The 17972-nt window shown below is 40.0% G+C and overlaps 1 protein-coding gene across 5 annotated transcripts in view; it reads right to left on the reverse strand.

The window, feature by feature from the left end:
* The window catches only part of ARFGEF1 (ADP ribosylation factor guanine nucleotide exchange factor 1), a 143884-nt gene that overhangs the window by 112479 nt on the left and 13433 nt on the right, over positions 1-17972 (reverse strand). Inside the window, exon 1 of one of the 5 annotated variants that reach the window (XM_063606800.1) lies at positions 8083-8100. The exons of the other annotated variants lie outside the window; for them this stretch is intronic. The gene's annotated coding sequence lies outside the window, so the exon portion shown is untranslated. Of the gene's footprint in view, positions 1-8082; positions 8101-17972 lie in introns of those variants that run through there. 5 annotated transcript variants of the gene reach the window in all.

The raw sequence follows: 17972 nt of genomic DNA on the forward strand, positions 1-17972 counted from the left end.
GGCACAACATTTCCAAGAGGTGAAAGAAAAGATCTGTCACCCAGAGTTATATAGATAATCTGTGAAAAATCCTAAAGGAATAAAGGTAAAATCAAGATCTTCTCAGATGAAGGATAACAAAAAAAAACCAAACAAATCTGTCACCACAAGATCTATCCTAAAAGAATAACTAAAGTTCTTCAAACACGAAGGAAATCATAAGTTTTGAAACACCGTGAAGAATGGGAAGTGTAAAAGTATGGAAACATAAAACACTATTCTCCTTGAGTTTTAAAAATTATGTTACACATTTAACACAAAAAATAAAACACTGTCTTATGTGGTTGCTAATGTATGCAGAAAAACTATTTAAGACAATACTACAGACAGGGAAGATAAAAGGACCTAAATGGAGCTAAGGTTTTTCTACAGGTTACTCAAACTGGTAAAATGCTGACATCAGTATACTGTGAAAAGCTATGTATGAATAATGTAATGCCTAGTACAACCACCAAAAATCAAATATAAAGAGATACACTCAAAACTCCAGCAGAACAATCAAAATGGAATTCTAAAAATTTTTCAAGAGGTCCACATAAATGCATGAAAATGGACAACGAAAAACAGAGGGAACAACAGAAAGCAAAAGTAAAGTAGCAGACTTATGCCCTTATATACAAATATTACATTAAATATAAAAGGTCCAAGCACAACAATTAGAAGACATTTAGCTGGGTGCGATAGTGTGCATCTGGAATCCCAGCTACTTGGGAGGCTGAGCCAGGAAGATCACTTGAGCCCAGGAGTTCATTTTTTGGATTTCCTTGCATTGGGCTTCACCTTTATCTGGTCCTTCCCTGATTAGCTTAAGAATTAACCTCCTGAACTCTTTTTCAGGTAAATCAGGGATTTCTTCTTGGTTTGGATCCACTGCTGGTAAACTAGTGTGATTTTTGCGGGATGCTGACAGGCCTAGTTTTGTCATATTACCAGGGTTGGTTTTCTGGTTCCTTCTCATTTGGGTAGGCTCGGTCAGAAGAAAGGTCTAGGGCTGAAGGCTGTTGTTCAGATTTTTCTGTCCCACAGGGTGTTCCCTTGATGCAGTACTCTCCCCCTTTTCCCATGGATGTGGCTTCCTGTGAGCCAAACTGCAGTGATTGTTGTCTCTCTTCTGGGTCTAGCCACCCAGCGAGTCTACCCAGCTCCAGGCTTGGTACTGAGGCTTGTCTGAACAAAGTCCTGTGATCAGCCATGGATACCAGTGCCAGTTCTGGTAGAGGTGGTGGAGGGTGCAATGGACTCCGTGAAATTCTTAGCTTTGATAGTTTAACGCTCTATTTTTGTGCTGGTTGGCCTCCTGCCAGGAGTGGTGCTTTCCAGAAAGCATCAGCTGTAGTAGTGTGGAGAGGGACCTGCAGTAGACAGGGCCCTAGAACTCCCAAGATTATACACCTCACCCTTTGTTTTACACTATCAGGGTGGGTAGGGAAGGACCATCAGGTGGAGGCGGGGCTAGGCGGGTCTGAGCTCAGACTCTTCTTGGGTGGGTCTTGCTGTGGCTGCTGTGGGGGACAGGAGTGAGATTCCCAGGTCACTGGAGTTGTGTATCTAGGAGGATTATGGCTGCCTCTGCTGAGTCATCCAGGTTGTCAGCGAAGTGAGGGAAAGCCAGCAGTCACAGGTCTCACCCAGCTCCCATGAAAACTGAAGGGTCAGTCTCACTCCCACCTTGCCCCCTGCAACAGCCCCAAGTCTGTTTCCTGGTGAAGCGCAAAAGGAGCTTGAAAACTTGCCTGAGGCTTTCTGCCTCCCAGCTGTGAAAGAAAAGGACTTTAGTTCTTTCCCTGACTGTGAAGTCTACAAGCCGCAGATGGATTCAAGTCCTCCCCTAAGTTCTGACTAGGAGGCTTCTCATTCAAATTGCTACAAAATTCAGCTAGAGAATTCCTTCTCCCTGTGGAGTTTTACCCCCCTGCTCCTCTAGCCAACCTCCTGATGGATCCCTGTGATGCCAGGCAGGAATGGGCTGCTTGGGGACCCAGCAAGCTCCCAGGGCCTTTCTGCTGCTTCCTCTACCCCTGTATTTCACTTGGCTCAACTAACTTGACTCAGCTCCAGGTAAAGTCAGAAACTTCTCCCGCAAACAGACCTTCAGCTTCTCCAGCGGGGGTGTGTGTTTGGGAGAGGAGGGTCTCCCTTTCCCACTTCTGCAGTTGAGGCACTCACAGTATTTGGGGGCCAGGGTGGGCGGAAATCTCCCGGGTCCTGCAGAAGCAGTCCACTTCCTTCAGAGGGTCTGTGGGTCCTCTCAGGATTGCTGGTTTGTTCTTGCAGTCGATCTGGAGCTAAAACTCACAATGCAAGCCTCCACATGCTGCTCTGTCCGGAGCTGCAATCTAATCTGGCCTCCTGTCCTCCATGATCCCAAAATCTTTGAGCCCAGGAGTTCAAAAGCAGTCGGGGCAACGTAGCAGGACCCCAACTCTATAAAGAAATTTAAAAATTAGCTGGGTGGGCATGGTGGCATGTGCCTGTAGTGTCAGCTACTCAGGAGGCTGAGTCAGGAGGACTCCTTGAGCAAGCTGTGATCACACCACTGCACTCCAACCTAGGTGACAGAGCAAGACCCTGTCTCTTAAGAAAAAGAAAACACACATACCCACACACCTATATGATATAGTAGGATGAAAGTAAACAGATGGAAAAAGATATCAAAAGAAAGCAGGCGTGGCTGTATTAATATCAGATAAAGTAGAACTGAAAACAAAAAATGACCAGAACAAAAGACATTACACAATGATAGAAGGGTCAAATACATCAAGAATACATAGTAATCCTAAATGTGTATATAACAAAGAGCTTCAAAATAACATGAAATTGAAATGGATAGAACTAAAAGGAGAAACAGACAAATCTGCTATTTTAGCTGAAGAATTAAACATCCCTCTTACAACAATACAACTACTAGACAAAAAAAATCACTAAGGATACAGAACTGAACACCACCATCAATCGGCAGGGTATAAATTTATAGAATACTCCACTCAGTAACAGACACACATTATTTAAAAATGTCCACGGAACATTCACCAAGACAGTCCATATTTTGGGCCATAAAACAAATCTCAACAAAGTTAGAAGAACTGAGATCATACAGAGTGTGTTCTTTTTTTCCGAGTAAAGTGAAAGCAAGTTTATTAAGAAAGTAAGGAATAAAAGAATGGTTACTCCACAGGCAGAGCAGCCCAGAGTGTGTTCTCTACCAAAATGAAATAAAAATAGGAATCATGGAGAAAAACTAATATTTCCAAACACTTGGAAATTAAACAACACACTTCTAAATAATCCATGGGTCAGAGGAAGTCTTAAGGGAAATTTTTAAAAAATACATGGAACTTAATAAAAATAAAAATATAACAAATTTTATGGGATACAGCTAAAATTGTATGGGATACAGCTTAAAGGGAGACTTACAGCACTTAATACTTCATTAGAAAAAAGTCCCAAATCTAAGCTCCCACCTTAAGAAACTAGGAAAAGCAGCACAGAATAAACCCAAAGCAAGCAGAAAAAAAAGGAAAAATAATAAATACAAGAGCAGAAATCAACAAAACTGAAAATAGAAAAATAGGAAAAATCAATTTAAAAAGCTGATAGTTTGATAAGATCAATAAAATTGAAACTCCAACAAGAGAAAGGAAAAAATAAAGCAGGGTATCACTACAAACACCGCAGACATTAAGAGGGACTAGGTGCAAACAATTCTACATACAAAGACCTGAGAACTGAGATGAATAGACCAATTCCTCAAGAAGCACAAGCTACCACAATTCTTCCAATATGAAATAGATCATCTGAATAGTCCTATAACTATTAAAGACATTGAATTCGCAGTTTAAAAACTACCACAAATGAAATATCTTGGACCAGATGGTTTCACCTGAGAATTCTACCACGTTTATAAAAGAATTTATAACAATCCTGTACAATCTCCTCTAGAAAATATTAGGGGATAAAACACATCTCAGTTGCTTTCAAGAGGCCAATATTATCTTGATAACAAAACTGGACTGTTGTATAATTTTTTTTTTTTTTTTCTGAGACGGGGTCCACTCTGTTGCCCAGGCTGGAGTGCAGTGGCGCAATCACAGCTCACTGCAGCCTAAACCTCCCCAGGCTCCATGATCCTCCCACCTCAGCCTCCCAAGTAGCTAGGACACAGGTATGTGCCACCATACCCAGCTAATTTTTGTATTTTTTGTAGAGACAGGGTTTTGCCATGTTGCTCAGGCTGGTCTTGAACTCCTGGGCTCAAGTGATCTGCCCTCCTCGACCTCCCAAAATGCTGCGATTACAGGCATGGGCCACCATCCTCAGCCTGAACTGTTGTATAATTAAGAATCTGGTTGGTCTTTGTCCCTGGTTCAGGGAGGGAGCCTCTAAACCCTTGACACTTCCTGACAGGAGCATCTTTATTATTCATGATGAACCCCTTGGACAGTTTCAGGATAGGGATTAGTGAAAGACCAACTATGTGAGTAAAGTTTGGGCTTTGAATCACATGATCTCAGCCCCACCTCCAAAGAGGGGAGGGGGCTGCAGTTCAGATTCAATCATGTGACCAATGACTCACTCAATAATTCCTGTGTAATAACACTCCAACAAAAACTCTGGACACCCAAAGCTTGGGTAAGCTTTCCTGGTTAGTGATACACATCAACGAGCTGGGAGGGTAAAGCATTCTGAGGACACAAAAGCTTTGTGTCTGAGGCCCTTCCAAACTCATCCTATAGTTCTCTTCTTTTGAATCATCCTAATTTGTATCCTTTATAACAAAACCACAATCCTGAAATAGCACTTTCCTGAGTTCTGTGAGTTGCTCTACGTAACCGGAGGAGATAACAGGAACCCCTGAATTTGGAGCCAGTTGGTCAGAAGTGCATGTGGTCTGGAAACTCTCAAGCATTAGCTGGTATCTAAAGTGAAAACAGTTTTGCCAAGGACTATGCCTTTAACCTGTGAAATACGACTCAACTCCAGAACCAAATTATGATGTAGTTAGCATCAGAACTGCACTGAACAAAGGCAGTACAGAAAAATGCAGACAAATATCACTCATGAATATAGATGCAAAAATCATCAAATACTAACTAGAATCCAGCAAGGTATAAAAAGAATTAAATACCATGACCCACTGGGGTTTATTCTAAAGACACAAAACTAATATTTAAAAAAAAAAAAAAAAAAGGTCAGGAGCGGTGGCTTACACCTGTAATCCCAGCACTTTGGGAGGCTGAAGCAGGTGGATCACCTGAGGTCGGGAGTTCGAGACCAGCCCAACATGGTGAAACTATTAAAAATATAAAAATTAGCCAGGCACGGTGGCACTTGCCTGTAGTCCCAGCTACTTGGGAGGCTGAGGCACAAGAATTGCTTGAACCAGGGAAACAGAGCTTGCAGTGAACTGCGATTGTGCCACTGTACTCCAGCCTGGGTGACAGAGCGAGACTCTGTCTCAAAAAAAAAAAAAAAAAAAAAAAGTCAACCCCTGTAATCTACCATAGAAATAGGCTAAACAGGCCAGGCGCGGTGGCTCACACCTGTAATCCCAGCACTTTGGGAGGCTGAGGTGGGTGGATCACGAGGTCAGGAGATCGAGACCATCCTGGCTAACACGGTGAAACCCCACCTCTACTAAAAATACAAAAAATTAGCCAGGCGTGGTGGCGGGCGCCTATAGTTCCAGCTACTCGGGAGGCTGAGGCAGGAGAAGGGCGTGAACCCGGGAGCCGCAGCTTGCAGTGAGCCGAGATGGTGCCACTGCACTCCAGCCTAGGCAGCAGAGCCAGACTCCGTCTCAAGAAAAAAAAAAAAAAAAAAAAAATAGGCTAAAGAAGAAAAAAATCACATGATCATTTCAATTGATACAGAAAAATCATTTGACAAAATTCAGCATCCATTCATGATTTTAAAAACTCAGTAACCTAGCAATAGAGGAGAATGATAAACAGTAGCTACACAAAACCAAGAGCTGGTTGGGTGTGGAAACCCTCTCATCATTTCTACTCAACTTTGTACTGAACATCCCAGACAGTGTAAATAAGTAAATAAAGGTATATAGGTTAGAGAGAAATACAACAGTTCTTATTCACAGATTACATGATTATTTAAGTAAAAAATCCCAAGAAATCCTGAAGAAGAAAAAAACTCTAAGAACTCATAAATGAATTTAGCAAGGTTGCAACATGCAAAAATCAATCACATTTCTATATACTAGCAATGAACAACTGGAAACCCATAATTTAAAAAAAAATACTATCTACAGCCAGGTGCAATGGTTCACCTGTAATCCCAGCACTTTGGGAAGCTGAGGCAAAAAGATGGCTTGAGTCCAGGAATTCAAGACCAGCTTGAGCAATACAGTGAGACCGCCATCTCTACAAAAAAGTTTAAAAATTAGGCAGGGTGGTGCATGCATGTAGTCCCAGCTACTTGGGAGGCCAAGGCAGGAGGATCACTTGAGCTCACAAGGTGATAGCTGCAGTGAGCTAGGCTCATGCCACTGCCTGGGCAACAGAACGAGACCCTGTCTCAAAACGGAACAAAAACAAAAAAAATATTCACAATAGCTCACCACAAAATAAAATTCTTAAGTATGAACTTAACAAAACACATATAAAATATATACTGAAAGAAATGCTGATAAAAAGATCAAAGAACTAAAAAACAATAAATATATCATGTTCATCGACTGAAAGTATAAAAACAATAAAGATTTCCCCAAAATTACCTACAGATTTAATCCACTGCCAATCAAAATTCTAGCAGGATTTTCTGCACATAAACAGATTCTAACATTTGTTAGGAAAGGCAATGTAACTAGGATAGACAAAACAATTCTAATAAAGAAGAATAACTTGGGAGAAATCCCTATCTCCAATTTTAAGAATTTTAAATTATAATAATCAAAACAATGTAGTGTTAAAGACAGAAACACAGATCAATGGAATAGAGTCCAGACACAGACCCACAGAACTATAGATGATTAATTTTTGACAAAAGTACAAGTGCAATTCAATGGAGAAAGGATAATCTTTTCAACAAATAGTGTTGGAATTAGACACCCATTTGCAAAAAAAAAAAAATAACTCTTGACCTAAAACTCCCACCTTATACAAAAATTAACTTAAATGGATGACAGATCTAAATGTAAAACAAAAAACTATCAAACTTTTGGAAAACATAGGAGAAACTCTCTGTGAGTTTGGATTCGGCAGAGTTCTTAGATAAAATACCAAAAGCATGTGACATAAAAGAAAAAATAAAATGGATTTATCAAGATTAAAATGATTGCTCTGTGAAAGACAATGTTAAGAGAATAAAAGGTAAGCTACAGAAAATATTTGCAAATTGTTTATCTGGCAAAGACTTGTATCTAGAATATATACTTTAAAAACTCTTAAAACTCAACAGTAAAAAAACAACGAAATTTTTTAATGGGCAAAAGACTTAGACATTCACCAAAGAGGATATGCACATGGCAAATAAACATAAAAAAAGATGCTCAGACCGGGCACAGTGGCTCGCACCTGTAATCCTAGCACTTTGGGAGGCCGAGGCGGGTGGATCACCTGAGGTCAGGATTTCGAGACCAGCCTGGCCAACAGAGCGAAACCCCGTCTCTACTAAAAATACAAAAATTAGCTGGGCCTGGTGTGGCGGGTGCCTATAATCCCAGCTACTTGGGAGGTTGAGGCAAGAGAATCGCTTGAACCTGGGGTGGCGGAGGTTGCAGTGAGCCGAGATCGCACCACTGCACTCCAGACTGGGTGAAAGAGCAAAACGCTATCTCAAAAAAAAAAAAAAAAAAAAAAAAGGTGCTCAACATAATTAGCCATTAAGAAAATGCAAATAAAAAACCATAATGATTTAATGCTACGCACCTATTAACATGGTTAAATTTTAAAAATACTGACACTCCCAAGAGTCGGTAAGGATATGGAGCAACAAGAATGCAAATACACTGTTGGTAGAAATGCACAATAGCACAGCCGCTTTAGAAAACAGTTTGTAAGTTTCTCATGAAGTTAAACATATACTTACCATACGACCCAGCAATCCCACTCCTGGGTATCTACCCTAGACAAACATGAAAACTTAAGTTTATGTAAAAATCTGTACATGAATATTTATAGCAGCTCTAACCATACTGCCAAAACTGGAAACAACTCAAATGCCCTTCAATGAGTGTTAAACAAACTATACGACATCCATACACTCAGCAGTAAAAAAGAAACAGTCAGGCGTGGTGGCTCACGCCTGTAATCCCAGCACTTTGGGAGGCTGAGGCAGGTGGATTACCTGAGGTCAGGAGCTCGAGGCCAGGTCAGCGTGGCCAACATGGTGAAACCCCGTCTCTACTAAAAATACAAAAATTAGCCAGGCGTGGTGGCAGGCGCCTGTAATCCAGCTACTCGGGAGGCTGAGGCAGGAGAATTGCTTGAACCCAGGAAGAGGTTGCAATAAGCAGATCGCACCACCGCACTTCAGCCTGGGCAATAGAGTGAGATTCCATCTCAACAAAAAATCAAACAAAAAAAGAAACAAGACTACTAATACATACAACAACTTGGATAAACCCTAAATGCATGCTGAGTGAAAGAAGCCAGTCTCAAAAGCCTCCATTCTGTATCATTCCACATTTATGACATTCTTAAAATGACAGAGAACAGATCAGTGGTTGCCAGGGGTTAGGTATGTGAGAAATGGTGTGACTATAAGTATGGGGGGGGGGGTTTTGGGGGTGCTAAAACTATTCTGTATCCCAACTGTGATAGAAGTTACACAAATCTTTATGTGTATTAAAATTCATGGAATTGTACAGTAAAAAAGAAAGTCAAATTTACTGTATGCTAACGTAAAAAACAAAAATACAAAGCAAAATAGGTTGCCTACATCCATACTCCAACTTAGTGAAGCAGGATCTCCAGTAATGTGATGTAGTTGGTTGTATTTTTAAGAAGCTCCACGGGTGATCTTGGTGTATTTGTATAGCCAAGGATGAGAACTTCTGTTTTTTTGTTTGTTTTGTTTTTTTTTTTGAGATGGAGTCTCGCTCTGTCGCCCAGGCTGGAGTGCAGTGGTGCAATCTCGGCTCACTGAAAGCTCCACCTCCCGGGTTCACGCTATTCTCCTGCCTCAGCCTCCCGAGTAGCTGGGAGTACAGGCACCCGCCACCACGCCCGGCTAATTTTTTTTATTTTTAATAGAGACGGGGTTTCACCGTGTTAGCCAAGATGGTCTCGATCTCCTGACTTCGTGATCCACCCACCTCGGCCTCCCAAAGTGCTGGGATTACAGGCATGAGCCACCACACCCGGCCGAGAACTTCTGTTTTAATGCCTTAATTTTAATTTCTCCATCCTTTCTGCCACTTTAACTTTAGGTCAGGGCTTCATCTCTCATCAGGCCTACTGGCTCTCATCCATCTTCCACATAGTGCCAGAGTGATCATGACAAGATAAAGCTCAAGCTCTTCAGCATGGCACACAAAAGCCTCCATGATTTGGCTCCTGCCTACCACTCTCATCTCTCTGCACGCCCTTCCTTGCATTCCACACTCCAATTGTAAAGGAACATTGTAAACCCCCTGTAAAGATCTGCCATTTCATACCTCTAGGCTTTTGCTCAAATGGTGTCCTCTGCCTGAATTCCATCCCACCACCACTATGTCCAACAGGTACCTTTCAAGGTTGCCTCAGTCATATGTTCTCTGTCACTCCCAACTAAAACCCCTTTCAGTGGTTTTCCAACCATCCTTACCTATAACACTTTCCATGAGCCTCATCTCCTACCATTCCTGCTGTACACTTAAGTCTCTTAAAATGCCAACCTTCTAGGTAACTCTCTCACACTTTGGGTTTATTCGGCTATTCATGCCTTAGCTAATGATGCTCCTTCTTCCCCAGAATACTTTTTCCACCCATCTTTTCCTGGCTAAAATCCATTCATCCTTCTAGAATAAATAGCTGTTATCAGCCAGGCATGTTGGCTCATGCCTATAATCCCAACACTTTGGGAGGCCCAGTGGGGATGGTTGTTTGAGGCCAGGAGTTCAAGATCAGCCTGGGCAATATAGAGAGACCCCATCGCTACAAAAAGTTAAAGAAAAAATTAGCCAGGCATGATGGCATGTGACTATAGTCCTAGCTACTAGAGAGGCAGGCTAAGGTAGCAGAATCACTTCAGCCCAGGAGTTCGAGGATGCTGTAAGTTATGACTGCACTGCTGCTCTCTAGCCTGGGCAACAAAGTGAGACCGTCTCTTAAAAACAAAAACAAAAGCCTGTCTTTACCAAAAAGTCTTCTCCTGCACTTCTAGGCTAAGATAATTACACTTCTCTATTCCCATAGCTTCCTCCAGTTATTACTATCACTACTTACCTTAGCATATTGAAATTATTTTATGTATTTATCTCCTTCAATCTGCTCCTTAACAGCAAAGACCACATTTTATACCACATCTTTACATTCATCAGGCTTAGAATAAAATCGGGAACAAATATATACTTAAATGTTTTCCAAAGAAAGCAATAAATGCCAGGCATGGTGGCTCACGCCTGTAATCCCAGATTACTTTGAGAGGGGGTGGATAACCTGAGGTCAAGAGTTTGAGACCAGCCTGGCCAACATAGTGAAACCCCGTCTCTACTAAAAATACAAAAATTAGCCAGGCATGGTGGCAGAAGCCTGTAATCCCAGCTACTCGGGAGGCTGAGGCAGGAGAATTGCTTGAATCCAGGAGGTGGAGGTTGCAGTGAGCAGACATTGCGCCACTGCACTCCAGCCTGAGTGACACAGCAAGACTCCATCTCAACAACAACAACAACAACAACAAAGCAATAAATGAGAGAGTAAATTTACCAGGTAACTTAATATACATCTCTTTTTCTCCAAAAGACCTAACTGGGTAACATATGTTGGTAACACCTAAACCTTAAACTTAACCTGATAACTTAAAAGTTGATCTACAACTCAGATCTCTCCCCTAGGCTTGTTTCATGTTATAAACTACTATCAACCAAACATCTTTACTCTGGTGTCCCATATGCACTCAAACTCAATATAACCATAAGTCCATTTTTCCTCAACCCATTTATGTCGAATGTGCTTATTTTCTCATACTGCCATTTTTGGTGAACAGATCCAACTTCTCAAAATCATGTCATTAGAAACCTCAGAATCATCCTAAATGCCTTCCTTTCTCTCATTCCTCACACCCAAACATTTATGAAGTCCTGTTAATTTACTGAGATCTAAGCTTTCCATATTCAGTGCCTCAGGTTCAAACCCTTACTTCTTCAAACCTGTGCTAAGGCAACAGTTTATTAACAGTCTCACTGCCTGCAGTTCTGAATCCCAGAAATCTACTTTTTTTTTGAGACAGAGTCTTGCTCTGTTGCCCAGGCTGAAGTGCAGTGGTGCCATCACCGCTTACTGCAAGCTCCGCCCCTTGAGTTCATGCCATTCTCCTGCCTCAGCCTCCCAAGTAGCTGGGACTACAGGCACCTGCCACTATGCCTGGCTGATTTTTTTGTATTTTTACTAGAGACGGGGTTTCACCATGTTAGCCAGGATGGTCTCAATCTCCTGACCTTGTGATCCGCCCGCCTCGGCCTCCCAAAGTGTTGGGATTACAGGCGTGAGCCACCGCACCCAGCCACAACCTACTTTTCAATATGCCAATCAGAGTAGAATGATTTCTCTGAAATGCAACAACAATTTCGCTCCTTTGCTTGGCATTCTACTGTCTACAATAGAAGGTGGGGCGCTTGAACATGGGAGGCAGAGTTTGCAGTGAGGCGGGATCGCGCCACTGCACTCTAGCTTGGCAACTGAGTGAGACTCTGTCTCAAAGAAAACAAAACAAAACAAAAAAAGGTCTTCAATGATCTCATCCTTGCTTTCTTTGCCAAACTGTATTCCCACAGTCATACTGAACTCCCTGCAGTTCCCTAAGTGCAGACATGCTTCCTTATACCTCTCTATGCTCATGCAATTAGTTCTGCCACAGCATGTTCCTATAATTCTATGGCAAACTCATCTAGTGATCTTCCAAGCCTGAAGTCCAGAGTGATTCCTCTATAAAGCTGTTCCTGACCCATGACCCCACCCTAGTACTCCTGAAACGAACTTATCAATTATTCTTCCTTTGGGTTTCCATCAATTTCATATATGTCTACCATAGCGCCTATTTATCAATTCTAACATCTATTTACTGCAAATCTGCCTTCCCCCAAGAGATTACAAGCTGTTGAAGGTAGGAACCACATATGTGTTCCCTAGTTTCCCTAGTGCCTAATACAATTTTAAGACACACTTAAGATGTTCAATAAATGTTTGTTAAATAAAATAGTGAAGACTAAAAAGTATTTATATTAGCTTTTAATCCCATGGGAAAACTGGAGTTCACAGTAACATAATTTAAAATACAAAACATTAGGTTAACCCAAAGAGCCACAGAGAAAAAAATCCACTTTTTTATTTTTATTTTTTTGAGACAGAGTTTCACTCTTATTGCCCAGGCTGGAATGCAACGGTGCTATCTTGGCTCACTGCAACCTCCGCCTCCTGCGTTCAAGCAATTTTCCTGCCTCAGCCTCCCGAGCAGCTGGGATTATAGGTATGCACCACCATGCCCGGCTAATTTTGTATTTTTAGTAGACACGGGGTTTCTCCATGATGGTCAGGCTGGTCTTGAACTCCTGACCTCAGGTGATCCACCCACCTCAGCCTCCCAAAGTACTGGGATTTCAGGCGTGAGCCACCACACCAGGCTGAAAAATCCATTTTTTTTTTAACAGAAAATGGCTAATGGGCATACCCCATATACTTAAACTATCATCAACAAATTATAATGAGTGCTTACACCTTTTAAATAATACACATTATTCCTAAGGGCAAAGCAAAGGTTGTTTTTAATGCTTTCTCATCTCATCACTTCAAAGGTTGTTTTTAATACTTTCTCATCTCACCAGTCTGCACCTTCCTATCTATTGTCTCCTTACACCCTCATGCTATGCTTACATTACATAAAGGAGCCTCTATCAGGCCTGTCCCAGTCCTACCATGTCCCGTAATGCCCCATATTCCAAAATTAATCCATTCTCTCCCATCATTTCAGTGAAGTTTCCCATTCTCTCAGTGGGACAAAACTCAGCTAGATGTTGAAGGCAAGAAAGCACTCTCCAAAAATCTAAGGACAGTACCAACATATGAATAACTAACATGTCTAATATTCCCAAAGGTTATCTGCAAATAAATACTAGTAACAAACATAAATAAATATTGAATTATTATGAAGGAAGACTTTTGAGAAATTTCCCAATGGGCAAAGAAGGGAAGGAAGACAGAAGTGCATCTACTCAGGACTAAAAAAGTTTTAATCAAGTTATAATGGAATAAGCACAAATTTTAGCTAATTTCAGGAAAGCACTTATGAATATGAAATATGAGAAAAAGGCTGGGCGCAGTGGCTCATGCCTGTAATCCCACCACTTTGGAATCCCAAAGTGGTGGGATTACAGGCCGAGGCGGGCAGATCACTTGAGGTCAGGAGTTCAAGACCAGCTTGGCCAACATGGTAAAACCCCTTCTCTACTAAAAATATAAAAATTGGCCAGGCATGGTGGCATGCACATGTAGTCACAGCTACTTAGGAGGCTGAGGTAGGAGAATCACCTGAACCTGGAGATGGAGGGTGCAGTGAGCTGAGATTGTGCCACTGCACTCTAGCCTGGTTGACAGAGTGAAACTCCATCTCAAAAAATAAAAAAAGAAATAAAAGAAAAAGAACATCTATGACTCACAGTACTGTTTTGTGACTCAAATATGAAATACAGGAAAATAATTGATAAATGGCAGTTTCCATATAATTGAAAAGAACTTGGTATCCATCTCTAGAAAGGATGTAAACCGAAGTATCTGCAAGAGTAAATCTATACTGGTTAACACCGGGCTTTCTACAAACATTAAAACAACCTATACTCTTGAATTAGCTTTCCATACCTTTTCTGGATGTGTTGAGAAGGCCTAAATGGATACATACATGAAAATGAGATCTGAAACCTTACACACCTTTCTTAACTTAGGTTTCTTTTTTGTGATGAGGCTAAGGCTTGTGTTTTAGAAAATAACAGCAACCAATTAGGTTCTCTCAAAAATACTTTTTATTTCTTATATAATACTTAAGATTACCAAAGACATAAATTACAGTAAGTCCTCACTTAACATTGTTGTTCTTGGAAACTGTGATTTTAAGCAAAATTATGTATAACAAAATCAATTTTTTCTAATCAACCTTATAATGACATGATGTTTAACTAACCAACGTTATTCAAGGACCTGCTGTATGTCATTTCACTTAAAGTCAGTTTCCAAGAACCTATATCAATGACATTAAGTCAGGATTTACTGTATAAATATTTCCTAGTCAAAATCCTATGTGAGGCCAGTTATTCTTTCATTTTGAGAAATCAAAGTGAGAAAGGTCTTGACTTGAAGAACAAAACAATTTCCTTCCTATTATTACAAGCTAATGGGTAATAAAGCCCAAAGTACAATCAATATCTAATACCCTAGTTAGGCATACTCCAAGCAATATCAAAAACATTTAAATTATCCCTGTGTTCACTATGAGGTTGACTTGCTCGTAAATAAATATGACTATTATTCAATTATCTATATTTGATGTCAGCAACCTTCTTCCTTGATTTTATTTTTCTACTTCAATAAGCCCACTACTTATACTTGTGTGTATGTTTTCTTTTTCCTCTTACTCTATATTTAAATACCACATGCTTGAGAAAGAAGATAAATAGGTAATATTTTTGCATTTGTAGAAGTTCTTCAGAAGTATACAGACTCCTCGATGACGTACGTCTTTTTTTTTTTTTTTTTTTTTTGAGACAGAGTTTCGCTGTTGCCCAGGCTGGAGTGCAATGGTGCGATCTTGGCTCACTGCAACCTTCACCTCCCAGGTTCAAGCTATCATCCTGCCTCAGCCACCCAAGTAGCTGGGATTACAGGCACCTGCCACCACAGCTTGGCTAATTTTTTGGATTTTTACTATAGATGGGGTTTCACCACGTTGGCCAGGCTGGTCTCAAACTCCTGACTTCAGGTGATCCACCCACCTCAGCCTCCCAAAGTGCTGGGATTACAGGCGTGAGCCAACGCACCTGGCCCAATGACATACTTCTAACCACACCATGAATATTTTATAGTAGTTCTACCACAAGACAGTAAAACGTGTTACTTGGTATGATTATATTTGTCAAAATTTCCTTGTATTTGCAACACCTTTTCCCTGTATACCTACACATATTTGTTCTAAGAAAAGTACTATATAATCTGCTTTTTCCAATCATTCATCTTCCCATTTCAGTAAGTATATTTCAAGCACATCACTACATAGTACTTTGTAACATTCCCTTGTATTAACACAACATCATTTAATCAATCCTATATTGTTGACTACTTGAGTTATTTTCATATTTTAGTAATTATAAACAGCAAAATGATGAATACACTTGTACATATATCTTTGTAACACATTTCTCATTGTTTTCTAACAATATTCTAGAAGAATTTGAAATAGAGGGGGTGAAAGAAAGGGGTGGAGAGATGAGGGAGATAAAGAAGGGAACAAGGGAAAAAGATGACAGAGAGGTGAGATAAGACATTTTTTAAAAAAAGATATAAAAGAGAATGCCTATGTTTATTAGCAGAGTTGCTGTTTTATCATTTTCAGCAAATTCCTATTAAATGTACCTAGGCTGAAACTCTTATAATTTTTTTTTCCTTAAATAGCCATGGGTGCTACTAATTCTTTACAGTCTTAACAAACTGAACTATTCTTCTGGAAGCTTATTTTCTCTGCCTGGATATTTACAAGATTAATTTTTTATCTTTAATATTAAAAAATATTGCTAGACTGAGATTTGTAAGTCTTTTTACATCGAGTATTTTTCTTCCTAGAATATAGCAGTTTGCACACACAAGTATTTTTTAGTGCAGAAGTTTTCTCCAGCATCTCTCTGATTATTGTTTTGCCAGCAATTTCTAGTTTTTGTTTTATGCTTCAGAAAATGAGTTATCCATATGTTACACAGCTTTATGTTCCCTGTCCTCCATATCTAGCTCTTCTCTCTCATCCTTTTAGCTTTTCATTCCTCCTGGGATCTAGCAATAAACTTCCACCTATCTACTTACTGTTCTACCATGTAGTGAATTTTCCCTCATTTCTGCAACGTAGTGGTCATTTGTGAGGATACATCAAGGGTTGTAAACTAAATGTATATTTGTATTTCAGCTTACCCTCTGATTATTTCTAAACTGTTTGAATTGAGTTAAAATGTCTTTATAAATCAAGAATGTTTTCATAAATCAATGCTGACAGAGATTCTGAGGGTTTGAAAAGAAGGAGAAAGAAGGAGAATCCGGTAGGAAATTAATGTAAATGGGTCAAAAAAAGGAATGGAAATACTGTGGTAATTTTTTAAAATAAAAAATTCAGGGCCAGGCCCAGTAGCTTACACCTGTATAATCCCTGGACTTTGGAAGGTTGAGGCGGGCGGATCACGAGATCAGGAGTTCAAGACCAGCCTGGCCAACATGGTGAAACCCCGTCTCTACTAAAAATACAAAAATTAGCCAGGCATGGTGGCATGTGCCTGTAATCCCAGCTACCTGGGAGGCTGAGGCAGGAGAATCACTTGAACTCGAGAGGCGGAGGTTGCCGTGAGCCGACATGGCACCACCGCACTCCAGTCTGGGCGTCTTTAAAAACAAAACAAAAAAACAAACAATTCAGGATAAAAATAAGAATTTAGGCCGGGCACAGTGGCTCACGCCTGTAATCCCAGCACTTTGGGAGGCTGAGGCAGGCCACCATCCTGGCTAACACGGTGAAACCCCGTCTCTATTAAAAATACAAAAAATTAGTCAGGCGTGGTGGCAGGTGCCTGTAGTCCCAGCTACTCGGGAGGCTGAGGCAGGAGAATGGCGTGAACCCAGGAGGCGGAGCTTGCAGTGAGCCGAGATTGTGCCACTGCACTCCAGCCTGGGCGACAGAGTAAGACTCCATCTCAAAATAAATAAATAAATAAATAAATAATAAGAATTTTAAAAAAAAATGGAAAGAGCTAGAAAAAAAGCAAATATTCTTAAGAACATTTAATTTCCAAACTCAAAAAAAAAATTTTGTTTTCTTATACACTTTCTGAAAAGCCAAATTATTAATAGTGACTATCTCAGACAAAATATTTAGGGACATTAATTTACTAAATCAATAAAACCTTTACATTAAGAAGTTTTAGTCAAGCCAACTAGTGAGATATATCTTACACAGAACAGCATTAGGCATGCATGAGCAGCAAAACCAAACAAAGCTTATTTGCTATTAATGAAAGATTATATTATTTTTACAAATGTTAAGGATAGAAAGCTTCAATGAGACTGAATTGGTAGAAACCATTTAGGGGAGTGCTAAAAATAAAAAAAAAAAAAAGGCTACTCAATTTAATAACACAAAACTGAAAACTACTTAGTAAACATAAATATAATTTTAACTTAGTGATAAAACAGAAAAAGATTAGCAAACCTTTCTTAAAGATATTTTTCATTCAAACCAAGAAAAAGCAATCAAACAAAAAGAACTATAATAGTGACAATTTTGAGAACCTAACATTTTCTTAGAGAAACCATAATTTTGCGTATTAATTACCTACTAAAGGGTGCTTTTTGAAATGTAAAAGAAAATTAAGAATTGAGAAATATTTAACTATTTCATAAGGAAAACAATTCAATAAAGGTAGCCATATATACAAGTTTAAGAGAGTATATGCTGGCATACTCATTGACTTTTTAAGGAAAGAATGTGTACATATTACAAACAAAAGAACCTTTCCTTCTACTTTACCACTCAAGGAATCT

Source organism: Pan paniscus, chromosome 7 (genome assembly GCF_029289425.2).
Source record: "Pan paniscus chromosome 7, NHGRI_mPanPan1-v2.0_pri, whole genome shotgun sequence".
Lineage (NCBI taxonomy): Eukaryota > Metazoa > Chordata > Mammalia > Primates > Hominidae > Pan > Pan paniscus.